This window comes from Echeneis naucrates, chromosome 24 (genome assembly GCF_900963305.1).
Source record: "Echeneis naucrates chromosome 24, fEcheNa1.1, whole genome shotgun sequence".
Taxonomy (NCBI): Eukaryota; Metazoa; Chordata; class Actinopteri; order Carangiformes; family Echeneidae; genus Echeneis; species Echeneis naucrates.
In genome coordinates this window covers 11,168,206-11,190,506 of record NC_042534.1, presented here as the reverse complement: position 1 = coordinate 11,190,506, position 22,301 = coordinate 11,168,206, and the positions used below count along the sequence as shown (strand labels likewise).

Sequence of the window (22,301 nt, the reverse complement as noted above, 5' to 3'; positions counted from 1 at the left end):
AAAAGACTAAACCCTGATACATGATGTAGCTTAAACAAACACTGGCCACTCAAACTGAAGACAGCCAACGTGGACTACCCTGGCTCAAGACCACGACAAAGCCACCAATACAATATGTCTGATTTATGAAACAGATCAAATTAGATGCTTCCCCTTCAGATGGACACGGCTGAGGAATGAGAGCTGTGCTGGCAGGATTAGATGGTTAGCAACACCCTTGGAAACAAGTTTGGAAGTGATTTTTATGGCTACATGTTGCTGCAGAGCCACATGTAGAAAGAGTGACATATTTTATTTTACACAGTGACCTGACTCCCAGTTAGTCAGGGAATGACCTACTTTAAGGCTGGGTGTGATGAAAAAAATATCAGTAAAGCAAAGGCATGTTGAATTGAAATAATAATCATCTTACTTGTTTGATTTTAGAGACAAGATTATCATAAAATGCTGTGTTGGTGGGGTCCAGAGTACTGATTGTGCCTTCACATTAAAATTGCCCCCCCCCCTTCATCCTGATGAAAATGCCTGCAGGCCATCACTGTGTACATGTACATGCAGCAGCATTACATCCCTGATTTCGGGGGGGGTTGAACTAATATTGGTGATAAGGTTGGGACTGCAAAAAATGTTAAACAAGCGCAAACACAAAGCTGAAAAATATGAAGGGACATGAAATTCAGTCAGGCTACAAGGCTATTCTGTTTCTCTTCATTCAAGCAATGAATGAAGCAAACACTTACAGGATGTCATGTTTTTGTATCTTTGGAAATAAAAGGCTCACTGAGGCTAAAGTAAGTTTTGTGGTTTGGGAACAATATCTGGTCACACAGTGCGAGTTTACCGACAGCGTCAGTATGTGAGCGCGCTCAAGAGCGTAGACACTCGTACAAATTTAAAGAAGTACAGAGCGGACTTGTTGTGGTTTGCAGATTCTAAATCAGGCCTCAAATGGGCTTTTATATGAGGAGTCCATGGATGGGATATCGGATGGAAATTTAGATTTCAGCAGTAATCACAGGGTGAAATTTATTGATCTTCTTCCGCATGGTTTCCATAGAAACTGATCAGAAGAAAACTGGCATAAAAGTTACTCAGCGTCTGACTTTATTTCCTTGTGTTTCTCTCTTTTGCTACAGTGTGTCTGTCGTCAACACTAATCTGCTCTCTCACACTCATTATATCAGTTCACCTCAGCGTAAAATAGCACACACATGCTGAATGTTTTTTTCTTGATCCCATCTCAAACAGCTCATCTTCAGCACTGTTTGCTTTCAAATGTGATTTCATTGATTCTTTGTTCTTATTTATTTATTTATTTTGTTGCATGTGACTTGATAGCAAAACTCTCCTGGCTTGTTTTTTTTTTTTGGGGGGGGGGGTTTCAACCATACAGTTTGCTTTGTAACAGCATATCCTGTAATGAGAGCCTTGTTTTTGCCCTGACTGGTGGCACTTGTTTAAAGTAAAACAGCCAAGGATCATTTCTCTCCTCAATCCTCCTAATGAGCAGTGTAGACACCAACCACCTACTGAGGTTTGCTTCTCGATTAAGTAACCAATTATTTATGTACCTTCAACCTTTACTGTGGCATGGAGAACAATACTAAAACCTGTCCTTTCTGTGCACTATGCAAAAATATAGGTATAGCTGGGAACAACAAGTTGCTGTTATTCATAAATATTCATGCTGGTGGTTAACTGCACAGTGAGATTTCCCATGTAATTTTCACGCTTTGTGTAGAAAAAAGGAGGGGGGGGGGGGGAGTGGAAACTATAATTTCAAAATATCTTCCAAAACTACAAAAGGTTTTTCATGAAACATAACTTAAACATCCACTGCTGACAACAACAGCACCATATTGAGTGACGAGGAGATTGGAACTTCCCTGAAATAACGATATAAAGGGAACAGAGGTGCCACATTTCCAGTTTCTTTTCTCCAACCGTGTGTTAGTAAAATTCCTTACACAGCCATTGATTACAGATGAAAAAGAGGGAAAATTACACACAAAACTCAATGCTTTTGTTTACATTTAGAGTAAATAATTACATTGCATTATACTTATTTTACCACAAGTCAAAAAGAAATCTGCTTTACTATTTAAATGAATAAAATCCTGACAACTGACGGCTGTGTGTCTCAGAAGCTAAAGTGCATTTTATAAAATGTGAAAAGTAATATATCTATATATCTATATTTTTTTTACGTATCCTGCCAGCACTGACTCATTCATGAACTTTTGAATAGCAGCTAGCAAAAAATATCCAGTCATATAAATGGAGGCGTATGGCGGGGCCATTTTACTCTGACACAGCTCACAGCGGGATAATTGGTGCTGTTCAGATTCTTTGAGAAAGTCATCAAAGAGCAGAGCTTTTCCCTTCAACTATATCATTTAGCCATCTCATAACGTTAATATGCACTCCCTGTCAAATGTTTGGACACACTTTCCCTTATAATTGAACAGGAACAGTCCTGTCATGCGTGTGACTCAGATGGGGGTCGCGACCCTTTGGTGAATGATTACATCATCTCTTTTCACAGCAACCAACAAAATCAACTACATTTCTTGCTTATGTCAGTTTATATAAAAAATGTGTTGTATTTTTTTTTTTTTTTTTATAATTCCAAAGAGGATTTACATTAAAACATGCTATACTAACACTCCATTTCATAGCGGTGCAGCTGTGCCAGAAGCAAACTGAATGTGTTTACTGTGTTTCTCCCAGGAAGGAGGGAGTTTGTTTTTCTCTAAGCTATCTAAATAGGTTTCTTTATCTGCCTACACAGGTGTACTAGTGCACACTTCACTTTTAAGACTCAAATTAATCCATGTAAATACTTCACAGAAAATCAAGAGCATCTCTGAATCTTGGGGAGGACCTTGGGGAAGTTTTGTCTCACCCACTGTAAATCAAAATGTGGTTGGTTAAATCATCTGCTATGTTCTGAACAAAAATATATGGATATTAGGGTTTCAGGCCTTCTGTCCCTGTTATGTTCTAAACAATGAGTGAACCAATAACTCTTTCGATACCCCCTTCTCTGACAGTCTAAACAACCCTGAGGGTTCAACACTAATAATAAAATAGTCATTCATATAGTAGCAGTTCATGCAAACACCTCTTAGGTGTTTACATGAACTTTGACTTTCTACTTTCTATACAGTTTACAAATCAATACAAGATAAGTGATGTTATTTCCATATAGATTATAGACATAGATTTAATGCCAGCATAACAAGGTTTTCAGATAATGATAATGTGCTGTGTCAAACAAAATGCAGCAAAAAACTGCATATTCGTTGCCACAAAGGTGTGTGGAATAAAGAAAAAGCTGAATGATGGATGCACAAAAAGCTCGTAATGAATAGCTACTGGCAACACAAGCTGTCATACACTGACACTGAAAACTGACTCTAAATTCTAATATTTATGTTATTATGATGTTTTGATTTGTCACTAGAAACCCTGTTCTTTCTTATTTTTGTTTATGTGGGTTGTCGCTCAAAAAAAAAAAAAAAAGAAAACACCCAAAGAATTCTGAGCTTATAAGTAACACATCCTGCTTCAAGAGTTTTATTTTACTCAGAGCATTGCAACATAAAGTGTGAATGCTCTTTAAATAGCTTTTGCGTTGAGATTTAATCCATTTTTAATGAGCTGTGAAACATCTTTAAGACGAATACTACTTGTTTCCTTTGACGTTTTCAAAATCTGTGGTTGTTCTTGCTGCAATAATGACTCTACAATAATGCACTGTAATACTTAGTTAACATGCATCCCCCATTGTTGCTTGTTGTTGTTGTTGTTCATAAAGTCACCCATTAGATCGAAAAGAGCCGTGTGTCATAAACCACCTCATAAATAATTCCCAGTTCAACCAAAAACTTTACAAACACAATTAATACTTGTTGCACAATACCCGTCAAAGATTGTGTTCTCTTAAAATCCAGTGAATGACTGACTGGAAAAACAAAAAAGACTAATGAAGCTTGACTTTGTCACATTTTTAAAATGTGAATTGGAAATTGTATTGTTGTAAACCACAAGCAAAAATAGACTAGAGGCCTATAGCATTCTAATGTCATGAAGTACAGGGGACTTGCTTGCTGGTATAAAGCAGTGCTGTGCGTGTGTGTGTGTGTGTGTGTGTGTGTGTGTGTGTGTGTGTCTCTGTTAAATCACTTCTGCTATTAGGAAAGTTCAATAGCGAGCCTCCTGAAGTCCTCAGGTTTTAAAGGCCAATACTGTTGTTGGAAATAAAGAGGTACAAGGCTGGCAACATGGCTTCAATTTTAACACCATCCCACTGAAAGGGAAATTACTCATTCTGACCATTCATATCTGCTTTGGAAAACATGACAAGCTAAAAAAAAAAAAAAAATAGCTGGCCTATAAGAGCATCAGCCCTTTCATCCATTTCTAAAGAAGGCATCAAGAAAAACGCGCTTTAATCTTTAATAGCAACTCTTTTGTTCGAATCAAATCTCTGCTGGCAGAAAAACACTCTAGCAACAAAAAAATTTGCACTGTTTGACAAAGGGCACTCTGTATCTGGTCTAATAAGGCAGCATGAAATCCAGCCTCCACCCTCTATTTTCATCTGCTTTACACATGATTCTGAGCTGCAGGAGCATTAGAAAGAAAATCCTTTCAGAAGCACTTTCATGTGAAGGTACTAGGCTTAAATGAAGGTTTATTTTTCATATGCTGTTCATGTCGTTGATGCATTTGACAGTGCTTCTCTCACTCTGCCTCTCAACTCCTCAAGTCTCGCTTCTTCTTTCTCACCTTTCGCCTCTACCTCGAGCCTTCATTGTTAATTGGGAAAAGTGCAAAAGAATTGTTACGTGTTTGAAATGTGATGCTGGTCCATTACTACTATGAAATCATACAACAGAACACAACGGGTCTGCATTCTGGGAGAACAGCCTCTCAGGATGTCTTCACTGTTGGCGTATTACAAACTAAAGAGTGCAGATCCAGACTGGCAGGCAGACAGGCTGCCAGAAGGACTAAAGAGCACTTTGATTCTCCCGATTCTCCTCGCAGTATTCTTGGTTAAATTGATTATTAGAACTGCTGCAGGATTGCTACATTTCCTCACTGCAGATATTCCCTCAGTGTCTCAGTGACTCAGTCCTGCTGGGCGGCTCTCCGACACCTGGCTTCTCCTGACAGATTCTGTGTTGCCGTGAAGCGTATTTGTTAGGCAGGAAGCCATTTATAATCTATAGACCCTACACCGACTGTCTCTCCCATGTGGGAATAGGATGCAGAGCTGAGCAGGGTGAATATGTCCTACTCTTGTCTGGCAGGATAAACAGTAACAAACAAATGAAAGGATCACAATAATTTGCAGTGATGTTGCATCTCTACTGAATTTTCTGGTTGTATCTCATGGTATTACTGTATTTCATTTTCACCAGATAATTTATAAACCTGACATATGAATAAGATAGGCCAGCTAGCAAGACTCTAATGCTATCCACTCACAGTCGTGCCCTATATTTTCACTTTCTTGATAATTTATGGGATTTTGTTTACAGTAAGCAGAGCCATCAGCTCTTGGGTTCTTCTCCTGTAGGATCAGCCCTCAGTTCGCATTGAGGAGGCAGATATTTTCAATATTTTTACGCATTTTATTATCATCATTATTATTATGATTAAGATACATGTGGGTATTTTCACAGTAGAAAAAAAAAAATCAACTGCAAATAAGAAAAATTAAACAACTAACTACCCATAACTGATAGTTTGCGAGGCAAATGTGACATTAAGTACATCATTTTATTGAAAGCCATCAACTGCACTAAATTAATGGTGAATAATGAGAGGCGCCTTTCTCCCTTTTGGATTCTTGCACTGATTCTGAGTCAATCACTGTCGTTCACGTTGACTACATTAAACAAATTCTGAGTGGCTGCATCCCAACTATAAACAATACATAAACGTCCTTTTATGGTCAGTTACACTTAAAATATACTAACTAAAAAAAGTCAAACTTAATTTATTATATGTAGACTTCATTTTAAGTTACAATGACTCATGATAATAGTAACATGCTAATGTCAATTCAACATTATGCAGTGCTGAAAGCACATTAGTTTTTTTTCTCTAAATGTATTCCCTGCACATATTTTCACTTTGGTAACTTCACACATGTCCTATAAATTACAAATGTTACAGGAAGTATTGGAACCATGTGTACTCAGCACACAGAAAGCTTTCTGTTGTACTATGGGATGGCTGATTTGGTATCTCAGTTTTGATGGAATCCAAGCAGCTAGAGCCGGCAGAGGTTAAGGCAGGAGGTCTCCATGGCAAAGACTATTATTCCTCAGGAGTCTCTATATGTATTCCAGACAAATTAAGAATTCATTTTGAAATGCTGCTGCAAATGTCTCAGGTAGGGTAAGCAGTGGGAAGAGGAGGGGCTGCAGGTTCTACGATTTTCTATATTTGGATTCATAAAATGTCCCCCAGGACAGTTCTTTGTGAAGAGTCTTGGGTGGATATATATAGTAGAGAGTCTTTTTTTTTCTCCTGGCTATTTTCATTTTTCCCCCAATTCTGTCCTCTCGGTTGCTCCCCTGTCACCTCCTTTCTACCTGTTTTTTTTTTATATTTAATAATCATCTCGATTTGAGTATTTCACCTTCCCAGAGTATGTATATACATAGCAAGCTGCTTTACATATTTGGCATGTGGCTGTTGCTCACATGTGGGCACCATATCAAGTACAAACCTCCCACCTGTCCACCAAAATGAAATCATCATTTCCAGTTAAATTTTCTACAATGCTATGTAAATAAAACCCACATTTGATATATTAATTAAATTTTGATCCTGGGCTTTTCTTCATCCAGATATTGCCTTACTTTTCAAACCAGATCAAATTAATTCACATCAGTCAATTAATTTATCATAATTATATATATTATGCTAAATAGCAGAATATTAAATAGGAGCAAAACTGGTTAGACAAGTCCAAAATAAGCCCAAGGAGGATCCTGATGATGAATTTTTAGTGTATGGACAAACCTCCAGATGTTTCACAGCGATGTTATGAAATCAAACTGCTCTAAGAATCACAGCTGTTATCCCTGATCTATACAACACATTTAAAGGTCTACATATCCTGCTGCAAATAGGAGTATAGTTCCATGAGAGTGTATCCTCCTTTTGACTCAATCCCCCACCCACAGAGTCAGTATCTTCAATCCCAGTCATTGCAAACAACAGTGAACATTGTAATAAATCCCTCTTCAGCACTGGTTCAGCAACAGAAAGCCTGCATGGCTAACACCTTCCCACCATGTACCCACAGAGCTGTCAGCGGCAACCACCGTGGGGGGAATAAAAGATGAAAATGATTCATGTGATGTTATGTTGTGCTCTGCAGTAAATCAGCCAGAACAAGTAAACAAATTTATGTTCCTTACACAACACAGAACGTGACAATTGGTGGGGAAATATGACTGAAAGGTTTTATTCTATCCTCTTTGTCCTTCAGGAGTGTGAAAGGGGCTGATTTATTGGTCTGCTGTTGGTCTCACCGATGCCATATATGTGCGTGTGTGTTGATATACTGTATGTCCAAGTATTTATGTGTGTGTTTCGTCAGCTACCGTAGCAGGCAGCCGGGCTAGAACCACTCTGTTCAGGCCATTCAACCTAAACTGGCAGGCTCAACTGTGATTGATGGAGGTCAGAGTTCTGTACAAATGAAGACAGGGCAATACTGACTGAATACCACACGGTGTACACACACACCACTTTAAAACACAGAGATTATAAGGGCTATGTCTCCTCCATCCATTCATGTTGTTATATTATAAGGCCCGATGATAGCTGCCACATTGTGTCTTCCAACTCCTTGCTCACTCTCCCCCTTTATCTTTAGCGATGCTGAGGGCCCCCGGAGACAGGACTGGTCACGATCAAACCAGCCGTCAAATTCAAATCTACTGTAAATGGCCTGCCATCATCATTCAAACCCAGAGCTGGAGGAAAGGAAACACAATTCACTCTTTTATTTCCTTTTACTGTCCTCTCAATTCTACAGTTCAAGTGAAGTAGATGACAAGCTGATATTCACTGCCCCCCGCTGACTCTGTCTAGAAATTACATCACTGTTCTCTCAGCTGAAGCCAAGGTCTGCAGCATGATTCACTTGGACTACGGAAATGTACGTGTGATAGCACCTGTGGACCTAAGCAAAAGAAACCACACGCACACATGCTCCCTCACCTTTCAGTGTATAAGAAGTCCCGATAAATGAAGCACCAATAACTTTAGTGGTGTCAAGCATTTGATGCATTTGCAAATGCAAAGGTAGTGCAGAAAATCTATGGTTATGGATGAATAATTCACTGGTTTAGGAGGGCCCTCCAGGATAATAAGCAGCTGCTGTGTGAACATATGCATATGAATTTCTGTGTGTAAGACATATGTTGATAAACACACAGCACTGTTTGATTTAGTACCCAAGAATGTTTCCCAAGTGGAACACAACTAACATTTCATGGATGAAACCGGAAATGGACACAACTGAGATTAGTGTTGCTGTACTGAATTGGCATCTTTGTGAAGGGAAGTTGGTTTTGGTAGCCCCCTTATTCATTCTTTTACTATTTCTTTTTTTTTTCTTCTTCTTCTTCTTGTTCTTACCAGTGCTGAAAAAGAATTTCATAAATTCCATTAGATGTTAGCTTGTAACTGATATATGATTTTCTTTGGCGCAACCATATGTAGTGTTTTCAATTGGACAGCTCCTCATTAACTAAGCTTATGCATTACTCTATAACCTGTGGCAAGAGTGTCAGGTGTGTGTGTGTGTGTCTGTGTGTGTGTGTGTGTGTGTGTGTGTGTGTGCATGTTGGATGTGTTACAGGAAATGGGGAGAAGGTCGTAATTAGCAATTAGAGTAATTAGACTAAAGGTCAATGTTAACAAGACAGAGTATCTAATTTCTCAGCAGATATGAATCAACACACACATGCCATTGAGCACACACAGACACACTCAGGCAAACCATTACTCATACATGCACAAAAAAAGTGAGGCGACATTTCCATTCCAGAGGTGGGGTTGAATTTGCTCGTGACATTTTGCACCAGGCGCTTAAACTCCCCTCGCCTTTTCTTCAGCCACTGCATATTATTAATGCCGATAGCCAATTAACACAAGCAAGAATTACTAACCCTTTCCATTTTTGCTCCACACCACAAATGACCTCAGTGTGCTCTGCTACTTAACTTTATACTTGCTATCCGTGGACACAAGTGAGTTTATTTCTATGCTCAGAGCCGGAGCTAATTCGGCAGCACTCTTGAAGAGGAAGATGAATATTGTTACGGTTCTGTTTATTGTCTTAAAGGGCACAGCCACCTACCCGGGGCTTTTATGAAGATTATATCTAGAGGTGAACTACTCACCCATGAGGACTTACTGCCAGCCTGTCTGAGCATTTTTTACGTCTCTCATTTTTTATGTAGATGGTGTCAACCTCTATAAACTAACCCCTGCATCGTTCAAAAGCATCTCACAAGAGGGAAAGCAGAGTGGCCCGTGTTTGCACCATGTAGGGAGGGAGGAAGTCAGCAAGGGGGCTTTAGGAACATCACAAAGTGAGTTGTTTTCTGTGAATGTGCGACTTCTGACTACAGATGACGAAACTTACTTGGCTTTTGAAACAGGTTTTTGAGAGCTGAATGTCATGAATGATTAACACGCAACCTTCAAGAACTCTGAAGGACCTTTACGGGAGCTTCAGCGCAGTCTACGCTTTGACACATTTTTCATCGTCTCACATGAGCTGAGCGAAAGACAGGAGAGACACCAGAAGGAGATGCAGGGACTGAACCTTAGAGCAACAGTCCATTTCCTCCTCAATTAAAAGTTGATTAGAGTTTATGGTGGTCTATATCGACATTTCATCAGTAGTATGAGTCCGTGTATAACCATGTCAGTCATGCTAATGGCTTGGCAGGGCTGGAGACTTGCACTCACACACCACAAACTAAAAATCAGAGCTGTGAGCTATAGCCAGAGACTCTAATGAAGATATCCTCCTCCTCTTATTTTATCATGCAAAGAGGGCTGACACTGGCAGGGAATAGTCTGCCTTCTTGTTGGGCAAAAAAAGCAGCATCTCTACCAGGCGTCTTTGTATTTCTTATCAAAGTAAAGAAATATTTTTAATGATGTTTTAAAACGAAGTAGCAATTTTTTTTCCTACTTGAATGAAGCATAAAAAAACCCCTTTAAATCACTGAACTATAAATAGCCTATTCTTATCTTTTCAGCGCGATGGGTAGATTTCTAAAATGAACACTGGGGTGAACTCAAATTCCACACACAATGATTAAAATAAAGATTGTTTGTCAATGAAATTAAATGTGGGACATTTTGGCCATGGTAACTGTTACAGGCCACTGTATTAACTCTAGTGAAGGTCAGCTGGTTTAATGAGCAGTGTTGCCAGTTTCGACACAAAACAAGGCATCATCCCGTAATTGGAAATTAATTGTTTTATATTAAAGTATCCAGGAGGCAGTTTGTATCATATTCTTCAGACTCATTTAAATGCAAATGTATGGGAAATAAATATTACAAATTAGACAATTAAAACATGTAATATGACATTGAAGAAAACCAACCTGTGCTCCCCAAGTCTGACTGTAATGCCAATTTCATCGTCCCAAATAGAGAATGAGCTTTTCTTCATAATTGTGCCGCTTTTACTCTTTTTCTTCATTACACTTCAAAAAATTCCAGACACTCCAGCTAGCTGAGCATCTCAACATCATCCGGTTTGTGACCATTTTAAAGCTGGTACAAGGCAGCTGAACAGCATGCACCAAAAAAAAAAAAGACATTTTTAAAAAGTCTAGTTGTTGTTCTGGTCATTTTGAGACACTGCATATTATTAGCCAAGATATTCGCTCTACAATTCAACCACTTTATCCTGGTTCAATTTACAGTGGCCATGGTTACACAAGTAGCATTGATTTAAATAAGTAGAAAAGATAAGGATTAGATTAGATAAATAGAAAGAGTAACTCATGGATGCTTACCGCGAGCAACCCCTGTCCATGGACATAAAGTAATTTCAGTCATCGTATTTTTAAAAACACAGTTTATGAAATAAACTGCTATTATAAAAGAAAAGATGGCTCGTTCACATAGTCATCAATGAGAAAAGCACTCGCCATTTACTACTTCATCTGAAACTTACTGGGTGTGAAAAGACCTGTAATTGTCAAGCACAAACAACACTGTAGATTATCTGGCCAGTTCAATAATGATAACAGCACTTCTCGGAACGGCATCAGGATGTCTTTGTGGGGAGAATAAGATGCTGTGATGAAAATTAAAATGGAATCTTACAAAGGGTCTAATGAAGACATCAGAAGTGAGACAGCTATAGATTAAAAAAAATGGATATATGGGTGGAGGAGAGGTACAAATGCAGGAGGGGGTATGACCTTTACTCTAAGTGCCTACAGGGCAGTGGTATTACCCAGCAAGCCCCTCATTGAGCTTATCGATCCAAGTGCACAGCTCAGTAGAGATCAATACCAGCCTTAATATAGTCCATACTAAACACTGGCTTTTTAATGAGATACCAGTGGCAGTTTTTCACCCCACTTTTCTAGTTAAAGTTCTTATCATGTTCCATTTCCTTTCAGTTTCAAGCCCAGGCACCTCTGAACCCCTTCAGGGAGCAGCAAATATTGGAGTTAATATTTGACTCCATTTTCTGGCAACTAGAGGATGTGAGATGTCGTTGTCTATGGTGTCTATGCTACACTGTTATCAATCTTTTATGCATGGGTGCTGAATACCAAATTCCCTCTGGGGCCCCCTAGCAATGTATCTGAGCAGTCCTGAGCTCCGAGCTGTGTGTGTGAAAGATGGACATATTCATGATAACTGCCTGAGTCGAGCTGTTCTTATAGACTGCCCTTAACAGGTAATATTATTATAAACCCACGCAGAGTGCACTTTGTTATCTTCACATGTTTCAAAGTTGTGTGCTTTGAATGCTGCAAGGAGGACAGCGTTTGACAAAGTGGGTAAAAAAAATAAACCTTACAATGGCTCCCTCTTGTGGTCAAAGTTTCGCCACTCATTTTACTCCTATGATCTTCCTGCCTCCTTATTTGTATTCCACAGAATGGAGATTTACCCGTTTCATGCATGTTTAAGTTCTGAAGCTGCAGCAGGACACAAGTGTGGCTTATTGTCAGTCTCCTAAGTTGGTTTACCTTCACAAAATGTCAACATTTGTCCAGACCACTGAAGATAATTCAACCCAAAAATGTCACATTTGCATTCTTTTTGAAAGCCAATTCCCCCCACAGGCTTCTTCTAAGATGCATCCTTTTACCTCCAGGCTAGAGACTTGAAGTGATGCAGCCTCTCACTGTATCAAACCGCAGTCAATAAATTATCATCAGGCTATGAGGCGACTGCTACAAAAATATCAATCAGCATTTATCTTTATCTAAAGTCAAGAGAAAATCGGATTTGACTACTACTAAAAGTGTTCTTGTTATGTCTGTCATCACTTCAGCACGATAGTAAATCTTCTGCCGCCCCACATCCACATACACAGCATGAGATATTCCCTCTTCAGTAGTGTGCCAAGCCCTCTCAGCAAAAACACAGACATAATGTATGAGCGCATACAATAATGCCAACAACAACAAGCTACAAAAGTCCTCTCCAACACTGAGAGCTCAGGCTTGGAGGAATCATATTTGTTCCTATTTGTTGAGGCAAGTCTGCTCTTTCAATTCCTGGGTAAACCTTGGAAGAGTCTTTGAGGAGGATGGAGGTTCCAGGACTTACTTCATTCTTCCTGGTACCTCCTGCCCTCCTGGCATGACCTGGATAAGGTCTGATCGCTCTGCCCTAGCCCTGGGAAAGGGAAAGCCATTAACAGTCCCGTGAGAAGGACACATTCAAATAGGAAACCGTACAGAATAAACACAGTATGAGCATACCGTCGCGTTCCCATGACCCAAAATGATTGGATGTGTGTGTGTGTGTGTTCAGTGTCAGCCAGATAACCAGGAGTGCCGTGTGTTGACCCAGCCAACTCCCTGCATGAGTTTAGACTACAGCTGGTAACTCCCATGGAAATAAAGAGATTTGAAGTCTGAGATTCGAAGTGAAGGAAATCACACCTTTTGCTGCAGCTTGGCCGTGATGACAATGTTACCAATTTTTAGAAATGAACCTTAAAAGCTTAATGACAGTTTCAGCTCAGCTAGATTCCCCTCGGTCTGTACATGAAAAACCCCAAAACCAAAAAATAAATGAGTAAATAAATGAAATAAAAACGGTGCCTCAAACTGCAAAGTGACTCCAAAATCCAAAGGCTGCATTATACAGAGAGTGAAGAGTAGCAGCTAGGGTTAGAAATAAAAATATTCTGGAAACTTTCAATGGCTTATTCGATGTTCACATTCACAAAGTCCAAAAACAGAAGCAAATTCTTCAGTTTTCAACAGATTTTGGATTGACTAATACAACAAGAATGATAGCAGGTTTTTCTAATTTCCTCTCCTCTGTTTTTTTTTTTTCATATTATTCTTATTTTGTCTTTTGCCTCAGCTCCAGATGTGTGATCGAAGACATCTCGCTCTGAGTCAGGCACTGCCCACTGAGAGGCAGTAGAAGCACACGACCAGTACAGTCAGTCAAAAGCGCTGTCTGTGTGCGCAGCCAAACAAACTATACACAAATTCAATATATTTTGATATACTGCAGGCAAAGCCCTATTTAATCAAGCCTCAAATTCACCTACATAAAACACTTCATTTCAATGGCTGCAGACCAGAGCTGATGTAATGCTGCACTATCCCAAAGTCTACATCCATAACACATGAAATGCACACTTCTGTCAAAAGAACAACACACGCTCAGCCCATATCATACACTTGTGCTTCTATTTACTGACATGCATTGGAACAAGAAGCCGTTTATTATTTATTATTTTAATGAAAAATTTACTATGTGAAGAGTTTCTGCTTGAGAAGCTCAAGTGCAGTCATTTCACCTGCTGATGAGCCCCTCCCACCAACCCCCTCCACCCTTTAAAGGGCAATCAGAGTGAGATTTACACAGGTCTCACCTTCATCTGGGCATATTGTGTATATTATATTATGTATACATAAGTAAATGTGTGGCTTCACAAAGGTGGCAGTTGAAGGCGGGGGGGGGGGGGGGGGGGGGGGGGGGGGGGGGGCGCCTTTGATTATGCTGTCTTGAAGGCTAAGGACGAGGCAAGAAAGACAAATGTGTTTTCCTCCTCAGATACAAAGCAACAGAAATGCAACAAAATGAAAATATATCAAAGAAAAATGCAAATGAATAGAATAGATGATAATACATTTATATTAAATGCATTTTTTTTTAGCATAAAGGCATTTATATCTGAAGTTGATCCAAGCTCTGATTACATTAACGTCTGTACTATAAATATTCTTTTACAATGGCTTTATTTAATTCCTGGGAGAAATCTAAATTGAGAGCAGGCTACAGAAAGACTGATGGAGTGTTTAGAGGCTCAGTGATGGCTATACTAATATGGTTATATTTGGAGGCCTGTTCATCATATGTGTATGTACATGCACATGAAATTTGGGTTTCTGTCTGTCTCCATGTGTGTCAGAGCTTCTTTATATGTGAGTGTGTGCATGCATGTATTGTGTGTATATATCAAGGGGGATGGGGGTTGTCAGTGAAAGCATGGTGCAGATTAAAAAAGGGGGAGTGTGCAGGGGAGTAATGACAAGAAAGAGGGAGCCGAGGGTTCCCAAGGCAACCTGCTGCTCCCTGGCCCTTGCGAGCTGGCGTGGGGGGCCCTGTGTCATCTTGTGTTGTGCCTGAGCACCTGCACAGTGTTTGCACAGGCAACAGTGATTATTTTGATGATCTCCTGCCTTGCTAGAAGCCCACATTGGAGTCCACATCGACCGATCTAACATCTCCCTCTACATGTCATCCATTTATTCAGCTGGAAATGTGTTTAGGAAGTGCACAGAGACGCTGAGACAAAAAAGCCCCAGCCCGGGAGTAAGACAACAATCAGAGCAGACCCTGAATCCACAAAGAAACTGACAGTTGTGACATGCTTGGCACAGCCTTGAGCAATGGCTCCCAAATGACGTGTCGCAGCCTAATTTTGATACTCTCATCAAAATAGGGAATCTCAGTGGGAACATGGCTGGACTGATTTGAGTCAATAATATGCTGGAGGACACCAAGGCACTGACATTTGCTAATGATAGGGAAAGAGGGCAGATCACACATTTGAACATATACTCCCTAAATGCCTGTATATTCCTATGTGTGTGTTGGTCTAGAAGGCCAGTGATTTGACTATTTAACAGTTGTACTATGTAAAAACACCATCAGTTACAATCATAATCGGGAACTGAGAAGGTAGACAGCTGCATTGGGGCTAAGTGACAATAGACAAGGGCTCCTTGGATGATTAGCACAGCCGAGTTGGACAAAGTATCGCCCATTTGTTCTTGTCCAATGAAATAGTATCAACTTTACTCATTTCTGTTGTAACAGAAACAGCAGTATTTAATCAGATCTTACATATGCGACAACTGATTTGCCGATCACAAGCTGAAAACAGAAGATGATAAAAGAGTTTTTCCCAAATTACAGTATATGGCTGATTTCTGTGAAGGTCCTCGGTAATCCAGGTCATAGACATCTGAGGAAGTTGAATCTAGGGCAACTGGACTTGGCTGTAGATTCTTGAAGATGCATGTCTGATCCAAGAGGCTTCATCAGTTCTGATTAACATTCTTGTTTTGTTTCCTTTAGCTCAGTTTTTGGTCTGCTTGGATTGAGGAGAGAAATATCCAAATTACTCTGCTATGTTCATGAGCTAGCTGCTGTCCTTTCCTATTCTGCTTGACTGGAGCGCACAGTGTGTTCATCAGACCAGGCCGTTTTTGCTAATGTCAGTCTGATGACACTCCTGGGAGATAATCAAAACAACATTGTGGATGACGGGAGCAAAAGAAATTAAATAAAACTGACACACAAGATCCACAGATAAGTCTCTACAACTGGCCCAATTAATACAAACATAGGTATTTAAGATCTTAGGAGAAGTCTTTGTGTTAAAACAATGCTTTTTATTTATCTTCATTGAAATACTATGGCTACTGTGTTTGACAACAACAAGATGCTTACTATTCTAACATAGTCACACACACTTCACCCCCCTCCAGAAGACCTCTGCATTTCCTGTTAGTCCAATAATGCAGGAACAAGCAGCTCTACTTCCTGGTTCTCAGGGTGGCGAGGAAGGAACCACAGTCTGGTCACACGGTGCTCACCGCTTCCCCCCTTTCCTCCACCCCACCCACCCTCTCTCCATTCTTCACACTCTCTCTCTTTCAGTCATTCTGTTTCTCTGTCATTGACTTTTTCATCCCTGCCCTCACCTTTGTCTCTTTCTACCTCCCACACAGGCCCACACAGATTCACCATCTCTACCTCAGGCAGGAGAAGGCGTGCACATGCAAACAAACATGCTATGTTTTCTCACTGAAGGCAGGATGTTCCCCAGATTGAAAGGATATTTTCACATGTCACTAACATGGTTTGAAGGGTAAAAAACACTGGTTCTATATTTAGGGGCCGTGTTTATCTCCTGGTGTGGAAATAGGATGCAGACGCTGTATTTAAAAACACAGTGGTGAAGCACTTGGAATAGGGACAGGCTAAGAGCCGTCAGGGAGAGAGAGATGGGAGAAATGAAAGGATTGTCAGTTTTCAGTGTGCTGTTGTGGTAAAGTGCATTGAAAGTGATCTACTGTACATGCTCCATAAAAATGGCCACTCAACACCCCAAAACCTCTTTTATAAATCATTCATTAAGGCCTCCAGAGCGCCATATGGGAACTTGCTGATGCACTTTCAAAACAAGTGCGGACAAAGTACTGTGCTGTGCGGTTATGTATCCCCATAGACGTGTTATAGCATCATTGTCTGGCTGTGAGTGCCGTGCTCTTTGCTCATGCTCCCAGTGGTGTGTCCCATTAGCAGTCCCTAGCAGGCCACATCTCTTCGTTCCCGGCATGAGCTAAAATACTGCATTATTAACCAGCCCTGCTTGTTTACCCTATGTGATCAACCCTCAAAGCAACCAGTATGATATGGCCACACGTGTACACCGGCGCATACAAACTTTGTACTGCATGTGCGCACACACACATTATTTACTCTCCGCTATAATAGCCCCAGGCCCCAAAGCCCTATGGGATAAAAAAATAAAATAAAATGGCGCTCTGGTTACGGCCAACAATGGTGGCATTTAATATGGGTCATGGTTACTAGGCAACTACAAGCAGAGTGGGCTGGTGTTGGATTACTGATTGTTTCATAATTAATTACGGATTATGAATAATTGATTGAGAAGTGTTGGGTAATTTACAGTCGTGTGTAAATGGGAGCCACTCCACTGCTTTGGATCTAGTGAGAGAGAGATAGAGAAAGAGAGAGAGAGAGAGAGTGTGTGTGTGTGTGTGTGTGGCATGCAAATTCAAAGCGTTCATGCACACAGTTATCATCTCCAGAGGTGTGAACAGGGGATTCTAATCTAGAAGAAGAATCCCTATTTTTAAAGGTTTCTAAGCAAAAACCTCTGATTGAATGAATAAGATTATCATTATGTGAAACTTTTTATTTTTATTTTTCTCACTTCCATATTGAGATTCCATATTCAGTGAAAGTAGAACTGCTGAACTGATACTGTCACCTGCAGTTTGCGTTTTATTTCCAATCACTGCAATTGTATTAAAAAAAAAATACAAAAAACATCACATAGAGATATGAGGACCCTGCTTGAATGATTGGTTGGGGAGCTTTGGAGAAGTGTATATGTGTTAACAGAAAAACGAGAGTTAGAGAGAGAGGCCAAAGAAGGGAGGAGGATGTAGGTGAGAGGTAGATAAGCGCCGCGTAGGAGTTTGAGTGGGCCGAGCAGAGAGGGAGAGAGAGGGAGAGATAGAGCTGAAAGCAGATCTGGACAAAGGACCAGCTAGGAAAGAAAACTCTCCTTTACTCCTCATTTCAAGCTGAATCTAAAATCAACACTCCCAGGTCGCTGCATTTATATCAGTGGCCAGGATTTAAGAGATGCTTTGCCTTAATCAAAAACACATTTTCTACAGATGTATGACTTCAAGTGAGACAGGTTTGATACCACCCATCACAGAATTAGTGTTTGCCTTTGTATAACTTAAAGTGCGATGTTGATGCTGATGCTGTTCTGGAGGTGACCAGTAGGGGTCAATGACCAACACAAAGTCCATGCTCTGCCAGACACCGTGGTCGCACAACTGGTTAAGACTAAACGATCATAGCCTATAGATGGGTGATAAATAGAAAGATGCACCAATATGCCCTTATGAGATTTTCCAAGTTGTCGTTCTTCTAGCACTACAATCTGTTACTATGGAAACAAATCTCAAAAATATGATATGAAATCAGTAATATGGGTAAGAGAGAATGGCACAAGGCTGACAAAAGAAAGGGAAGATGTGCAAAAGCAAAGAAGAGAAACAAATTGTGTATCTGTGTTTCCATGTACATGCTTATCATGTCATAGTTTGACTACTTTTAAGACATGAAAAAATAACAAATGCTGCTGAGTTGCTGAGGAAGGGTCTAGAAGATTTCACAAATTTAAGATTAACAGGTAAACATGGAAGGAAAGAAAGAAAGAGGATGAGGAAATAACGGAAGGAAATGGGCCCCAGTATGTGTGGTATGAGCAGGAGATGCATAAAAGGAAGGCGGGAAAGAGCGGCAGCTATCAATAGAAAATAGAGCAGGGAGGTGAAAGGAGTATCATTTTCCTCCTTAGACAGCCATCATCACTCCTTCAGATCCCTCTATCCTCACCACTCTGTGTCTCTCTCGCTCGCACACACACAGAAAACAATATGTTTTCTCTCAGTTATTGGTGCGGTCGCACTAACACTTATGATCTATAAGAGGGTGGGGCAGAAGAAAAACAGGGCTGTAAGACTGAGACACGCAAGTCCCTATCGAGTTTGCATGTAAAGGTGATGGTGCACAGGGAGCGGGAACACAAGGCTGAAAGAGATGAATAATATTTGAGACAGAATTAATGTCGAAGAAAACAAGCAGCAAACTGACATTTGTCAATAAAGAATGTCATTGAGCAATTACTGTAAGACAACAGTAAAAATATATATTCTACCCCAGCCATCGACCTGGAGGATGTAAGAACAATAACTTTTCTTGTAATCACAAAGCAAAATTGCATCTTAATTTGGATGAAACAAGAATCCATGGTATAATAATAACCAAGATGTGAGCGGGGGAATGATTAAGACTTTGCTTGGAAAGATAATAGAGAGTAAAAAATTTATTTAATTTACTTTTCAGTATTTAATCAGATTGGAAAAAAAATTTAAGTGCTGCTGTAAAAATTTTATTGGTCTCATTTAGTTGAAAGAATTTCAGAATTTCAGTTTTGTTATGGCTTATCTGCAGGCTACTAAGAGACAACCCAGACATTAACTTCCTTAGAACAATTAGGTTAAACCTTTCATCAACTACAATATGATAGCAATAATAAGTACCGCAGAAAACCAACACAATGTCCTCCAAAGGGGGAATCAACAGGTCCCAGATTGACCTCTGAAGGACTTCAGAGGTCAGATGAGCACAATCAGACACTTTGTCAGCAATGGAAACAAAGATCTGGCAAATAGATATATATGTAGAAAAGCACTCCGATGGACAATGAGTTGAGAGATGTCGCAGCGGCAGGAAATGAGTACTGCTCTCCTCTGCTGTCACAGCGCTAATGAATAAAAACCTCACTGTAATCCCAAATGACAAAGAGTGGAAGTGCGTGTGACAGTCAAGGAGGATGTTTCATGAAAACAGCAAGCACACAGATGAATAATCAGAAATTAAACCTTGCTTGAAAAATAAAACAGGAAATACTGAAGGGAGAGATACACTTATCTGGGCCTCGGGGTCCAGTTAAAGGCTCCTTTATGGGGAGAAACAGTCTGGAAGAGAAGAAATATGTTTGTGGTGTGGAGTAGGAAATATAGCACCTGTGAATATTTACTGAACAGTAGTAAATGTGCCAAGGCTCAAAGTCCAGACTTAAAATAGTTTGACAGCAGCACAGATAAACTACAGGCCTGCTGTCCTATCTACTTTTTTGACGCTGTGGGTTAGCAAGGGTTTAAATCCAGGCTAATTGAGGGTATATAGTGTGAACAGTCAATCTATCATCATGATTGTTTTCCCCAGCGCACAGGTTAGGTAGCATGCCACTTAGGTAACAATGAGGAACTGACTCAGCAGAGTTAGAAAAAGTGAGAGCTCCACAGATGTTTCATTTACATTCACACTGGTACGTTCAGAGAGATGTTGTGGGAGCAATCCTGCATAAAAAACAAGCCGAAGGATGACTTCCCCTTTACCACAGAGTGGCTATGTTTATCTATAATGGGCAGCCTTATGAATTGTGCATGTGTGTGTGTGTGTGTGTGTGTGTGTGTGTGTAACATGACGCTGACATCCTGCATCTTCCATGCTCATCTGCTTTTACAACCTATTCATTATCGCTCTGCTATCACAGAGCCTGTGGCATTCTCTCTATCTGTCTGTCGCCCACACTCGCCATCTCTTCAGCCATCCTTCAACAAAACTGTCTCCTCTGTGGACAAAAATCTTTCTCTTTCAATCTAACATGCTCACTCGCATGCTTTCGCTTTCATTTCAGTGGCCTGAAGCTTTGTAGATTCCATTTTCATTCTCTCAGACAGTCATAATATTTATCAAGAGAGTAATTAAAATCCATAAATTCACAAAAAAGATTGAACCTTTCCTCCTTTTCTTCCTTTTTTCTACCTTTCATTTCTTTTTCTCTTTGTCTTTCTCATAAAGGTTATTCACATGACTGTTGCAGGTTTACTGGCAGTCCGAGAGGATATACCTGAATAAACACGTACTTTGTGTGTGTGTGTGCGTGTGCGTGTGTTTGTGTATGTGCATATCTATACATACAGTGTTGGGGTCTGCTGTTGCTGCTTGCATGTATGCTGTATGCACTACATGGTTTGGAGCATTTGTGAAACTTTGTGTACATGGGTGGGTGAGTGAGTGCGCATGAATGCCCATGAATGCTTGTGTGTGTGTGTGTGTGTGTGCGTGTGTATGTATGGGACAGGTTGTAATTTACAGGGGGAACATGGAGACTCATGAAGGGGCAGGACCCAGGGGACTCATCATGTTGAACTTGTTGTTCCCGGGACATGCCCTGGGAAGAGACCCGATGTCACTTGGATAAAAACAACACACACGCCCTGTCAAACAGCAGGGCGGATGGATAGATCGAGAGAGGACAGAGGAGCGATAAAAACAGGCGGAAAAGAGAATAATGACCTCGAGAGTTAAATGGACAAAGATGAGACAGAGAGAGAGAGAGAGAGAGAGAGAGAGAGGAATAGACAGAGGGGGAAAAAAGGAAACAACACAATGAGCGATAGGAAGAGATGGAGAAAGACAAATAAAAAGAGAAAAGTGAAGAATGCGCAACCTATGCTCCCCTGGAAATACCGCGTCATGGCTTAGCAGACTATGGCAGACACTGATACTATAATTCTTCATAACAATAACTCACACATGAACCCTCTGGGCTTCCCAGTGCACTGCTAATGGCTAACATATTATACTTTGATCCAGTGACAGAGGAGTAATTTAGCAGAAATGAAATCCTTACTACTCTCCATAGCCATAAAATAAAGTCAGAAGTCCTCTGTGCAGCTGCTGCAGAGCTCCCCAAACTGACCACAGTAGGAAAAGTAATGTCCTCAAGCACAAACGCAGCCTCCTCTTTTTACAAATAAGTCTGCATAGTGTGACGTACGAGCACGGCAGCAGCAGCCGCAGTCCAACCAGTGTCAACAGCAGACTTTGGTGACAGCTGAGTTGGATAACACGACGGCTCAAGATGAGTCAGTTTACTGCTGTCAGTCCCTTTTTATCGCAGATGAGCTCCAGTTGCGCAGGGAGGAATAAAAAGGCCACATCTGTGGAACATCCACCCCACATGATGGGCTGCAAAGATTTACGAGGCTTCTTATTGAGAGAGGTATTTAGAAAGATTCCTAATGTTAGGGTTGAATTATCTTAAGTGTATGAACCGTAGGCCCAAATTAAGATTTTATAGCTCTGCCTCTCTGCATGTGTCTTTG

At 40.4% G+C, this 22,301-nt stretch overlaps 1 protein-coding gene across 2 annotated transcripts in view; it reads right to left on the bottom strand.

Moving 5' to 3' along the window:
* syndig1l (synapse differentiation inducing 1-like) overlaps positions 1–22,301 on the bottom strand; it is a 178,209-nt gene that overhangs the window by 95,476 nt on the left and 60,432 nt on the right. Inside the window, exon 1 of one of the 2 annotated variants that reach the window (XM_029496213.1) lies at positions 12,865–12,932. The exons of the other annotated variant lie outside the window; for it this stretch is intronic. The gene's annotated coding sequence lies outside the window, so the exon portion shown is untranslated. Of the gene's footprint in view, positions 1–12,864; positions 12,933–22,301 lie in introns of those variants that run through there. 2 annotated transcript variants of the gene reach the window in all.